General features: G+C 35.2%; 9 non-coding genes across 9 annotated transcripts; all 9 read left to right on the top strand.

The window, feature by feature from the left end:
* Nucleotides 1–537: 537 nt before the first annotated feature.
* TRNAF-GAA (transfer RNA phenylalanine (anticodon GAA)) lies at nt 538–610 on the top strand. The gene has a single exon. It is a non-coding gene; the product is annotated as a tRNA-Phe (tRNA).
* A 705-nt stretch (nt 611–1,315) lies between these two features.
* Nucleotides 1,316–1,388, top strand: TRNAF-GAA (transfer RNA phenylalanine (anticodon GAA)). The gene has a single exon. It is a non-coding gene; the product is annotated as a tRNA-Phe (tRNA).
* Nucleotides 1,389–2,872: 1,484 nt separating this feature from the next.
* TRNAF-GAA (transfer RNA phenylalanine (anticodon GAA)) lies at nt 2,873–2,945 on the top strand. Its single transcript has one exon. It is a non-coding gene; the product is annotated as a tRNA-Phe (tRNA).
* A 1,483-nt stretch (nt 2,946–4,428) lies between these two features.
* On the top strand, nt 4,429–4,501 carry TRNAF-GAA (transfer RNA phenylalanine (anticodon GAA)). The gene has a single exon. It is a non-coding gene; the product is annotated as a tRNA-Phe (tRNA).
* A 705-nt stretch (nt 4,502–5,206) lies between these two features.
* Nucleotides 5,207–5,279, top strand: TRNAF-GAA (transfer RNA phenylalanine (anticodon GAA)). The gene has a single exon. It is a non-coding gene; the product is annotated as a tRNA-Phe (tRNA).
* A 705-nt stretch (nt 5,280–5,984) lies between these two features.
* On the top strand, nt 5,985–6,057 carry TRNAF-GAA (transfer RNA phenylalanine (anticodon GAA)). Its single transcript has one exon. It is a non-coding gene; the product is annotated as a tRNA-Phe (tRNA).
* Nucleotides 6,058–6,762: 705 nt separating this feature from the next.
* Nucleotides 6,763–6,835, top strand: TRNAF-GAA (transfer RNA phenylalanine (anticodon GAA)). The gene has a single exon. It is a non-coding gene; the product is annotated as a tRNA-Phe (tRNA).
* Nucleotides 6,836–7,540: 705 nt separating this feature from the next.
* Nucleotides 7,541–7,613, top strand: TRNAF-GAA (transfer RNA phenylalanine (anticodon GAA)). The gene has a single exon. It is a non-coding gene; the product is annotated as a tRNA-Phe (tRNA).
* A 2,261-nt stretch (nt 7,614–9,874) lies between these two features.
* TRNAF-GAA (transfer RNA phenylalanine (anticodon GAA)) lies at nt 9,875–9,947 on the top strand. The gene has a single exon. It is a non-coding gene; the product is annotated as a tRNA-Phe (tRNA).
* The last annotated feature ends 3,114 nt before the right edge of the window (nt 9,948–13,061 follow it).

Here is a 13,061-nt window from a genome sequence, read left to right as displayed (position 1 = left end):
AAAAAGTGTCCATGATTTCAGTAGTCTGGGCTTGACTCTTTATGCAATTGTAATTATCTCAATGATAAAATTTCTCAGCATTTTGCATCAATGCTTCTATTATAAAATAAAGGTTTTGTGATGGGTGAACATACAGTATAAAAACTGCTATGAAATGCTATGTTTACATTCGAAGCAATCATGATGAAAGGAAAAACTGTTATATAACCTTGTGTAATCTTCCTGGCATGACTCAGTTTGGAGAAAGTTAGGTTGAAGATCCAAAGGATTGTTGGCTTTCAATTTCTGGGGCTTTCTCTCTCTTCTACTACAGGAGAGAAGATTAATGAGCCCTAGCCTTCCACTGAACAATAAAACTAAAATTAACAATACTTACCTGCAATGCAGCAGCAGATACTAAGGTGTTCATGATTTCATGGACTCACCTTAAATTCCAATGAAATTTAGAATGAGAAAGTACCTGTAGCTAATTAAAGCTTATTCATTTGAAATCATTATAGTAATCCGAAATTGTGAATACATTCATCTTCCAAGCTGGCTGAAATAGCTCAGCTGGGAGAGCGTTAGACTGAAGATCTAAAGGTCCCTGGTTCGATCCCGGGTTTCGGCATGTTTGAACAGGTGTTTTTTGAAGTGAAAAGCTCGAACTGGAAGTAATTTCAAGATGAAATTCCATAATGTCATCCACCAATTTTTCTTAGCAAAGAAGAATATTCAGCCCCATCTTTCAAATAATCAGAACATTTTATTTAATAACACTGTCCAGAAATACAGGATAAAAAATGTCCATGATTTCAGTAGTCCGGGCTTGACTCTTTATGCAATTGTAATTATCTCAATGATAAAATTTCTCAGCATTTTGCATCAATGCTTCTATTATAAAATAAAGGTTTTGTGATAGGTGAACATACAGTATAAAAACTGCTATGAAATGCTATGTTTACATTCGAAGCAATCAAGATGAAAGGAAAAACTGTTATATAACCTTGTGTAATCTTCCTGGCATGACTCAGTTTGGAGAAAGTTAGGTTGAAGATCCAAAGGATTGTTGGCTTTCAATTTCTGGGGCTTTCTCTCTCTTCTACTAAAGGAGAGAAGATTAATGAGCCCTAGCCTTCCACTGAACAATAAAACTAAAATTAACAATACTTACCTGCAATGCAGCAGCAGATACTAAGGTGTTCAGGATTTTCATGGACTCACCTTAAATTCCAATGAAATTTAGAATGAGAAAGTACCTGTAGCTAATTAAAGCTTATTCATTTGAAATCATTATAGTAATCTGAAATTGTAAATACATTCATCTTCCAAGCTGGCCGAAATAGCTCAGCTGGGAGAGCGTTAGACTGAAGATCTAAAGGTCCCTGGTTCGATCCCGGGTTTCGGCATGTTTGAACAGGTGTTTTTTGAAGGGAAAAGCTTGAACTGGAAGTAATTTCAAGATGAAATTCCATAATGTCATTCACCAATTTTTCTTAGCAAAGAAGAATATTCAGCCCCATCTTTCAAATAATCAGAACATTTCATTTAATAACACTGTCCAAAAATACAGGATAAAAAGTGTCCATGATTTCAGTAGTCTGGGCTTGACTCTTTATGCAATTGTAATTATCTCAATGATAAAATTTCTCAGCATTTTGCATCAATGCTTCTATTATAAAATAAAGGTTTTGTGATGGGTGAACATACAGTATAAAAACTGCTATGAAATGCTATGTTTACATTCGAAGCAATCATGATGAAAGGAAAAAACTGTTATATAACCTTGTGTAATCTTCCTGGCATGACTCAGTTTGGAGAAAGTTAGGTTGAAGATCCAAAATGTTGTTGGCTTTCAATTTCTGGGGCTTTCTCTCTCTTCTACTAAAGGAGAGAAGATTAATGAGCCCTAGCCTTCCACTGAACAATTAAACTAAAATTAACAATACTTACCTGCAATGCAGCAGCAGATACTAAGGTGTTCAGGATTTTCATGGACTCACCTTAAATTCCAATGAAATTTAGAATGAGAAAGTACCTGTAGCTAATTAAAGCTTATTCATTTGAAATCATTATAGTAATCCGAAATTGTGAATACGTTCATCTTCCAAGCTGGCCGAAATAGCTCAGCTGGGAGAGCGTTAGACTGAAGATCTAAAGGTCCCTGGTTCGATCCGGGTTTCGGCATGTTTGAACAGGTGTTTTTTGAAGGAAAAGCTTGAACTGGAAGTAATTTCAAGATGAAATTCCATAATGTCATTCACCAATTTTTCTTAGCAAAGAAGAATATTCAGCCCCATCTTTCAAATAATCAGAACATTTCATTTAATAACACTGTCCAAAAATACAGGGTAAAAAGTGTCCATGATTTCAGTAGTCTGGGCTTGACTCTTTATGCAATTGTAATTATCTCAATGATAAAATTTCTCAGCATTTTGCATCAATGCTTCTATTATAAAATAAAGGTTTTGTGATGGGTGAACATACAGTATAAAAACTGCTATGAAATGCTATGTTTACATTCGAAGCAATCATGATGAAAGGAAAAAACTGTTATATAACCTTGTGTAATCTTCCTGGCATGACTCAGTTTGGAGAAAGTTAGGTTGAAGATCCAAAGGATTGTTGGCTTTCAATTTCTGGGGCTTTCTCTCTCTTCTACTACAGGAGAGAAGATTAATGAGCCCTAGCCTTCCACTGAACAATAAAACTAAAATTAACAATACTTACCTGCAATGCAGCAGCAGATACTAAGGTGTTCATGATTTTCATGGACTCACCTTAAATTCCAATGAAATTTAGAATGAGAAAAGTACCTGTAGCTAATTAAAGCTTATTCATTTGAAATCATTATAGTAATCCGAAATTGTGAATACATTCATCTTCCAAGCTGGCCGAAATAGCTCAGCTGGGAGAGCGTTAGACTGAAGATCTAAAGGTCCCTGGTTCGATCCCGGGTTTCGGCATGTTTGAACAGGTGTTTTTTGAAGTGAAAAGCTCGAACTGGAAGTAATTTCAAGATGAAATTCCATAATGTCATCCACCAATTTTTCTTAGCAAAGAAGAATATTCAGCCCCATCTTTCAAATAATCAGAACATTTTATTTAATAACACTGTCCAGAAATACAGGATAAAAAATGTCCATGATTTCAGTAGTCCGGGCTTGACTCTTTATGCAATTGTAATTATCTCAATGATAAAATTTCTCAGCATTTTGCATCAATGCTTCTATTATAAAATAAAGGTTTTGTGATGGGTGAACATACAGTATAAAAACTGCTATGAAATGCTATGTTTACATTCAAAGCAATCATGATGAAAGGAAAAACTGTTATATAACCTTGTGTAATCTTCCTGGCATGACTCAGTTTGGAGAAAGTTAGGTTGAAGATCCAAAATGTTGTTGGCTTTCAATTTCTGGGGCTTTCTCTCTCTTCTACTAAAGGAGAGAAGATTAATGAGCCCTAGCCTTCCACTGAACAATTAAACTAAAATTAACAATACTTACCTGCAATGCAGCAGCAGATACTAAGGTGTTCAGGATTTTCATGGACTCACCTTAAATTCCAATGAAATTTAGAATGAGAAAGTACCTGTAGCTAATTAAAGCTTATTCATTTGAAATCATTATAGTAATCCGAAATTGTGAATACGTTCATCTTCCAAGCTGGCCGAAATAGCTCAGCTGGGAGAGCGTTAGACTGAAGATCTAAAGGTCCCTGGTTCGATCCTGGGTTTCGGCATGTTTGAACAGGTGTTTTTTGAAGGGAAAAGCTTGAACTGGAAGTAATTTCAAGATGAAATTCCATAATGTCATTCACCAATTTTTCTTAGCAAAGAAGAATATTCAGCCCCATCTTTCAAATAATCAGAACATTTCATTTAATAACACTGTCCAAAAATACAGGGTAAAAAGTGTCCATGATTTCAGTAGTCTGGGCTTGACTCTTTATGCAATTGTAATTATCTCAATGATAAAATTTCTCAGCATTTTGCATCAATGCTTCTATTATAAAATAAAGGTTTTGTGATGGGTGAACATACAGTATAAAAACTGCTATGAAATGCTATGTTTACATTCGAAGCAATCATGATGAAAGGAAAAACTGTTATATAACCTTGTGTAATCTTCCTGGCATGACTCAGTTTGGAGAAAGTTAGGTTGAAGATCCAAAGGATTGTTGGCTTTCAATTTCTGGGGCTTTCTCTCTCTTCTACTACAGGAGAGAAGATTAATGAGCCCTAGCCTTCCACTGAACAATAAAACTAAAATTAACAATACTTACCTGCAATGCAGCAGCAGATACTAAGGTGTTCATGATTTTCATGGACTCACCTTAAATTCCAATGAAATTTAGAATGAGAAAGTACCTGTAGCTAATTAATGCTTATTCATTTGAAATCATTATAGTAATCCGAAATTGTGAATACATTCATCTTCCAAGCTGGCCGAAATAGCTCAGCTGGGAGAGCGTTAGACTGAAGATCTAAAGGTCCCTGGTTCGATCCCGGGTTTCGGCATGTTTGAACAGGTGTTTTTTGAAGTGAAAAGCTCGAACTGGAAGTAATTTCAAGATGAAATTCCATAATGTCATCCACCAATTTTTCTTAGCAAAGAAGAATATTCAGCCCCATCTTTCAAATAATCAGAACATTTTATTTAATAACACTGTCCAGAAATACAGGATAAAAAATGTCCATGATTTCAGTAGTCCGGGCTTGACTCTTTATGCAATTGTAATTATCTCAATGATAAAATTTCTCAGCATTTTGCATCAATGCTTCTATTATAAAATAAAGGTTTTGTGATGGGTGAACATACAGTATAAAAACTGCTATGAAATGCTATGTTTACATTCGAAGCAATCATGATGAAAGGAAAAACTGTTATATAACCTTGTGTAATCTTCCTGGCATGACTCAGTTTGGAGAAAGTTAGGTTGAAGATCCAAAATGTTGTTGGCTTTCAATTTCTGGGGCTTTCTCTCTCTTCTACTAAAGGAGAGAAGATTAATGAGCCCTAGCCTTCCACTGAACAATTAAACTAAAATTAACAATACTTACCTGCAATGCAGCAGCAGATACTAAGGTGTTCAGGATTTTCATGGACTCACCTTAAATTCCAATGAAATTTAGAATGAGAAAGTACCTGTAGCTAATTAAAGCTTATTCATTTGAAATCATTATAGTAATCCAAAATTGTGAATACGTTCATCTTCCAAGCTGGCCGAAATAGCTCAGCTGGGAGAGCGTTAGACTGAAGATCTAAAGGTCCCTGGTTCGATCCCGGGTTTCGGCATGTTTGAACAGGTGTTTTTTGAAGGGAAAAGCTTGAACTGGAAGTAATTTCAAGATGAAATTCCATAATGTCATTCACCAATTTTTCTTAGCAAAGAAGAATATTCAGCCCCATCTTTCAAATAATCAGAACATTTCATTTAATAACACTGTCCAAAAATACAGGGTAAAAAGTGTCCATGATTTCAGTAGTCTGGGCTTGACTCTTTATGCAATTGTAATTATCTCAATGATAAAATTTCTCAGCATTTTGCATCAATGCTTCTATTATAAAATAAAGGTTTTGTGATGGGTGAACATACAGTATAAAAACTGCTATGAAATGCTATGTTTACATTCGAAGCAATCATGATGAAAGGAAAAACTGTTATATAACCTTGTGTAATCTTCCTGGCATGACTCAGTTTGGAGAAAGTTAGGTTGAAGATCCAAAGGATTGTTGGCTTTCAATTTCTGGGGCTTTCTCTCTCTTCTACTACAGGAGAGAAGATTAATGAGCCCTAGCCTTCCACTGAACAATAAAACTAAAATTAACAATACTTACCTGCAATGCAGCAGTAGATACTAAGGTGTTCATGATTTTCATGGACTCACCTTAAATTCCAATGAAATTTAGAATGAGAAAGTACCTGTAGCTAATTAAAGCTTATTCATTTGAAATCATTATAGTAATCCGAAATTGTGAATACATTCATCTTCCAAGCTGGCTGAAATAGCTCAGCTGGGAGAGCGTTAGACTGAAGATCTAAAGGTCCCTGGTTCGATCCCGGGTTTCGGCATGTTTGAACAGGTGTTTTTTGAAGTGAAAAGCTCGAACTGGAAGTAATTTCAAGATGAAATTCCATAATGTCATCCACCAATTTTTCTTAGCAAAGAAGAATATTCAGCCCCATCTTTCAAATAATCAGAACATTTTATTTAATAACACTGTCCAGAAATACAGGATAAAAAATGTCCATGATTTCAGTAGTCCGGGCTTGACTCTTTATGCAATTGTAATTATCTCAATGATAAAATTTCTCAGCATTTTGCATCAATGCTTCTATTATAAAATAAAGGTTTTGTGATGGGTGAACATACAGTATAAAAACTGCTATGAAATGCTATGTTTACATTCAAAGCAATCATGATGAAAGGAAAAACTGTTATATAACCTTGTGTAATCTTCCTGGCATGACTCAGTTTGGAGAAAGTTAGGTTGAAGATCCAAAATGTTGTTGGCTTTCAATTTCTGGGGCTTTCTCTCTCTTCTACTAAAGGAGAGAAGATTAATGAGCCCTAGCCTTCCACTGAACAATTAAACTAAAATTAACAATACTTACCTGCAATGCAGCAGCAGATACTAAGGTGTTCAGGATTTTCATGGACTCACCTTAAATTCCAATGAAATTTAGAATGAGAAAGTACCTGTAGCTAATTAAAGCTTATTCATTTGAAATCATTATAGTAATCCGAAATTGTGAATACGTTCATCTTCCAAGCTGGCCGAAATAGCTCAGCTGGGAGAGCGTTAGACTGAAGATCTAAAGGTCCCTGGTTCGATCCCGGGTTTCGGCATGTTTGAACAGGTGTTTTTTGAAGGGAAAAGCTTGAACTGGAAGTAATTTCAAGATGAAATTCCATAATGTCATTCACCAATTTTTCTTAGCAAAGAAGAATATTCAGCCCCATCTTTCAAATAATCAGAACATTTCATTTAATAACACTGTCCAAAAATACAGGGTAAAAAGTGTCCATGATTTCAGTAGTCTGGGCTTGACTCTTTATGCAATTGTAATTATCTCAATGATAAAATTTCTCAGCATTTTGCATCAATGCTTCTATTATAAAATAAAGGTTTTGTGATGGGTGAACATACAGTATAAAAACTGCTATGAAATGCTATGTTTACATTCGAAGCAATCATGATGAAAGGAAAAACTGTTATATAACCTTGTGTAATCTTCCTGGCATGACTCAGTTTGGAGAAAGTTAGGTTGAAGATCCAAAGGATTGTTGGCTTTCAATTTCTGGGGCTTTCTCTCTCTTCTACTACAGGAGAGAAGATTAATGAGCCCTAGCCTTCCACTGAACAATAAAACTAAAATTAACAATACTTACCTGCAATGCAGCAGCAGATACTAAGGTGTTCATGATTTTCATGGACTCACCTTAAATTCCAATGAAATTTAGAATGAGAAAGTACCTGTAGCTAATTAAAGCTTATTCATTTGAAATCATTATAGTAATCCGAAATTGTGAATACATTCATCTTCCAAGCTGGCCGAAATAGCTCAGCTGGGAGAGCGTTAGACTGAAGATCTAAAGGTCCCTGGTTCGATCCCGGGTTTCGGCATGTTTGAACAGGTGTTTTTTGAAGTGAAAAGCTCGAACTGGAAGTAATTTCAAGATGAAATTCCATAATGTCATCCACCAATTTTTCTTAGCAAAGAAGAATATTCAGCCCCATCTTTCAAATAATCAGAACATTTTATTTAATAACACTGTCCAGAAATACAGGATAAAAAATGTCCATGATTTCAGTAGTCCGGGCTTGACTCTTTATGCAATTGTAATTATCTCAATGATAAAATTTCTCAGCATTTTGCATCAATGCTTCTATTATAAAATAAAGGTTTTGTGATGGGTGAACATACAGTATAAAAACTGCTATGAAATGCTATGTTTACATTCAAAGCAATCATGATGAAAGGAAAAACTGTTATATAACCTTGTGTAATCTTCCTGGCATGACTCAGTTTGGAGAAAGTTAGGTTGAAGATCCAAAATGTTGTTGGCTTTCAATTTCTGGGGCTTTCTCTCTCTTCTACTAAAGGAGAGAAGATTAATGAGCCCTAGCCTTCCACTGAACAATTAAACTAAAATTAACAATACTTACCTGCAATGCAGCAGCAGATACTAAGGTGTTCAGGATTTTCATGGACTCACCTTAAATTCCAATGATATTTAGAATGAGAAAGTACCTGTAGCTAATTAAAGCTTATTCATTTGAAATCATTATAGTAATCCGAAATTGTGAATACGTTCATCTTCCAAGCTGGCCGAAATAGCTCAGCTGGGAGAGCGTTAGACTGAAGATCTAAAGGTCCCTGGTTCGATCCTGGGTTTCGGCATGTTTGAACAGGTGTTTTTTGAAGGGAAAAGCTTGAACTGGAAGTAATTTCAAGATGAAATTCCATAATGTCATTCACCAATTTTTCTTAGCAAAGAAGAATATTCAGCCCCATCTTTCAAATAATCAGAACATTTCATTTAATAACACTGTCCAAAAATACAGGGTAAAAAGTGTCCATGATTTCAGTAGTCTGGGCTTGACTCTTTATGCAATTGTAATTATCTCAATGATAAAATTTCTCAGCATTTTGCATCAATGCTTCTATTATAAAATAAAGGTTTTGTGATGGGTGAACATACAGTATAAAAACTGCTATGAAATGCTATGTTTACATTCGAAGCAATCATGATGAAAGGAAAAACTGTTATATAACCTTGTGTAATCTTCCTGGCATGACTCAGTTTGGAGAAAGTTAGGTTGAAGATCCAAAGGATTGTTGGCTTTCAATTTCTGGGGCTTTCTCTCTCTTCTACTACAGGAGAAAAGATTAATGAGCCCTAGCCTTCCACTGAACAATAAAACTAAAATTAACAATACTTACCTGCAATGCAGCAGCAGATACTAAGGTGTTCATGATTTTCATGGACTCACCTTAAATTCCAATGAAATTTAGAATGAGAAAGTACCTGTAGCTAATTAAAGCTTATTCATTTGAAATCATTATAGTAATCCGAAATTGTGAATACATTCATCTTCCAAGCTGGCCGAAATAGCTCAGCTGGGAGAGCGTTAGACTGAAGATCTAAAGGTCCCTGGTTCGATCCTGGGTTTCGGCATGTTTGAACAGGTGTTTTTTGAAGTGAAAAGCTCAAACTGGAAGTAATTTCAAGATGAAATTCCATAATGTCATCCACCAATTTTTCTTAGCAAAGAAGAATATTCAGCCCCATCTTTCAAATAATCAGAACATTTCATTTAATAACACTGTCCAGAAATACAGGATAAAAAGTGTCCATGATTTCAATAGTCCGGGCTTGACTCTTTATGCAATTGTAATTATCTCAATGATAAAATTTCTCAGCATTTTGCATCAATGCTTCTATTATAAAATAAAGGTTTTGTGATGGGTGAACATACAGTATAAAAACTGCTATGAAATGCTATGTTTACATTCGAAGCAATCATGATGAAAGGAAAAACTGTTATATAACCTTGTGTAATCTTCCTGGCATGACTCAGTTTGGAGAAAGTTAGGTTGAAGATCCAAAGGATTGTTGGCTTTCAATTTCTGGGGCTTTCTCTCTCTTCTACTACAGGAGAGAAGATTAATGAGCCCTAGCCTTCCACTGAACAATAAAACTAAAATTAACAATACTTACCTGCAATGCAGCAGCAGATACTAAGGTGTTCATGATTTTCATGGACTCACCTTAAATTCCAATGAAATTTAGAATGAGAAAGTACCTGTAGCTAATTAAAGCTTATTCATTTGAAATCATTATAGTAATCCGAAATTGTGTATACATTCATCTTCCAAGCTGGCCGAAATAGCTCAGCTGGGAGAGCGTTAGACTGAAGATCTAAAGGTCCCTGGTTCAATCCCGGGTTTCGGCATGTTTGAACAGGTGTTTTTTGAAGTGAAAAGCTCGAACTGGAAGTAATTTCAAGATGAAATTCCATAATGTCATCCACCAATTTTTCTTAGCAAAGAAGAATATTCAGCCCCATCTTTCAAATAATCAGAACATTTCATTTAATAACACTGTCCAGAAATACAGGATAAAAAGTGTCCATGATTTCAGTAGTCCGGGCTTGTCTCTTTATGCAATTGTAATTATCTCAATGATAAAATTTCTCAGCATTTTGCATCAATGCTTCTATTATAAAATAAAGGTTTTGTGATGGGTGAACATACAGTATAAAAACTGCTATGAAATGCTATGTTTACATTCAAAGCAATCATGATGAAAAGAAAAACTGTTATATAACCTTGTGTAATCTTCCTGGCATGACTCAGTTTGGAGAAAGTTAGGTTGAAGATCCAAAGGATTGTTGGCTTTCATATTCTGGGGCTTTCTCTCTCTTCTACTACAGGAGAGAAGATTAATGAGCCCTAGCCTTCCACTGAACAATAAAACTAAAATTAACAATACTTACCTGCAATGCAGCAGCAGATACTAAGGTGTTCATGATTTTCATGGACTCACCTTAAATTCCAATGAAATTTAGAATGAGAAAGTACCTGTAGCTAATTAAAGCTTATTCATTTAAAATCATTATAGTAATCCGAAATTGTGAATACATTCATCTTCCAAGCTGGCCCAAATAGCTCAGCTGGGAGAGCGTTAGACTGAAGATCTAAAGGTCCCTGGTTCGATCCTGGGTTTCGGCATGTTTGAACAGGTGTTTTTTGAAGTGAAAAGCTCGAACTGGAAGTAATTTCAAGATGAAATTCCATAATGTCATCCACCAATTTTTCTTAGCAAAGAAGAATATTCAGCCCCATCTTTCAAATAATCAGAACATTTTATTTAATAACACTGTCCAGAAATACAGGATAAAAAGTGTCCATGATTTCAGTAGTCCGGGCTTGACTCTTTATGCAATTGTAATTATCTCAATGATAAAATTTCTCAGCATTTTCCATCAAAGCTTCTATTATAAAATAAAGGTTTTGTGATGGGTGAACATACAGTATAAAAACTGCTATGAAATGCTATGTTTACATTCGAAGCAATCATGAGAAAAAGAAAAACTGTTATATAACCTTGTGTAATCTTCCTGGCATGACTCAGTTTGGAGAAAGTTAGGTTGAAGATCCAAAGGATTGTTGGCTTTCAATTTCTGGGGCTTTCTCTCTCTTCTACTACAGGAGAGAAGATTAATGAGCCCTAGCCTTCCACTGAACAATAAAACTAAAATTAACAATACTTACCTGCAATGCAGCAGCAGATACTAAGGTGTTCATGATTTTCATGGACTCACCTTAAATTCCAATGAAATTTAGAATGATAAAGTACCTGTAGCTAATTAAAGCTTATTCATTTGAAATCATTATAGTAATCCGAAATTGTAAATACATTCATCTTCCAAGCTGGCCGAAATAGGTCAGCTGGGAGAGCATTAGACTGAACATCTAAAGGTCCCTGGTTCGATCCTGGGTTTCGGCATGTTTGAACAGGTGTTTTTTGAAGTGAAAAGCTCGAACTGGAAGTAATTTCAAGATGAAATTCCATAATGTCATCCACCAATTTTTCTTAGCAAAGAAGAATATTCAGCCCCATCTTTCAAATAATCAGAACATTTCATTTAATAACACTGTCCAGAAATACAGGATAAAAAGTGTCCATGATTTCAGTAGTCCGGGCTTGACTCTTTATGCAATTGTAATTATCTCAATGATAAAATTTCTCAGCATTTTGCATCAATGCTTCTATTATAAAATAAAGGTTTTGTGATGGGTGAACATACAGTATAAAAACTGCTATGGAATGCTATGTTTACATTCAAAGCAATCATGATGAAAGGAAAAACTGTTATATAACCTTGTGTAATCTTCCTGGCATGACTCAGTTTGGAGAAAGTTAGGTTGAAGATCCAAAGGATTGTTGGCTTTCAATTTCTGGGGCTTTCTCTCTCTTCTACTACAGGAGAGAAGATTAATGAGCCCTAGCCTTCCACTGAACAATAAAACTAAAATTAACAATACTTACCTGCAATGCAGCAGCAGATACTAAGGTGTTCATGATTTTCATGGACTCACCTTAAATTCCAATGAAATTTAGAATGAGAAAGTACCTGTAGCTAATTAAAGCTTATTCATTTAAAATCATTATAGTAATCCGAAATTGTGAATACATTCATCTTCCAAGCTGGCTGAAATAGCTCAGCTGGGAGAGCGTTAGACTGAAGATCTAAAGGTCCCTGGTTCGATCCCGGGTTTTGGCATGTTTGAACAGGTGTTTTTTGAAGTGAAAAGCTCGAACTGGAAGTAATTTCAAGATGAAATTCCATAATGTCATCCACCAATTTTTCTTAGCAAAGAAGAATATTCAGCCCCATCTTTCAAATAATCAGAACATTTTATTTAATAACACTGTCCAGAAATACAGGATAAAAAGTGTCCATGATTTCAGTAGTCCGGGCTTGACTCTTTATGCAATTGTAATTATCTCAATGATAAAATTTCTCAGCATTTTCCATCAAAGCTTCTATTATAAAATAAAGGTTTTGTGATGGGTGAACATACAGTATAAAAACTGCTATGAAATGCTATGTTTACATTCGAAGCAATCATGAGAAAAAGAAAAACTTTTATATAACCTTGTGTAATCTTCCTGGCATGACTCAGTTTGGAGAAAGTTAGGTTGAAGATCCAAAGGATTGTTGGCTTTCAATTTCTGGGGCTTTCTCTCTCTTCTACTACAGGAGAGAAGATTAATGAGCCCTAGCCTTCCACTGAACAATAAAACTAAAATTAACAATACTTACCTGCAATGCAGCAGCAGATACTAAGGTGTTCATGATTTTCATGGACTCACCTTAAATTCCAATGAAATTTAGAATGATAAAGTACCTGTAGCTAATTAAAGCTTATTCATTTGAAATCATTATAGTAATCCGAAATTGTAAATACATTCATCTTCCAAGCTGGCCGAAATAGGTCAGCTGGGAGAGCATTAGACTGAACATCTAAAGGTCCCTGGTTCGATCCTGGGTTTCGGCATG

The sequence above is a fragment of the Mixophyes fleayi genome, chromosome 3 (genome assembly GCF_038048845.1).
Source record: "Mixophyes fleayi isolate aMixFle1 chromosome 3, aMixFle1.hap1, whole genome shotgun sequence".
NCBI classification, from domain to species: domain Eukaryota; kingdom Metazoa; phylum Chordata; class Amphibia; order Anura; family Limnodynastidae; genus Mixophyes; species Mixophyes fleayi.
This window is presented reverse-complemented; position numbering and strand designations above follow the sequence as displayed.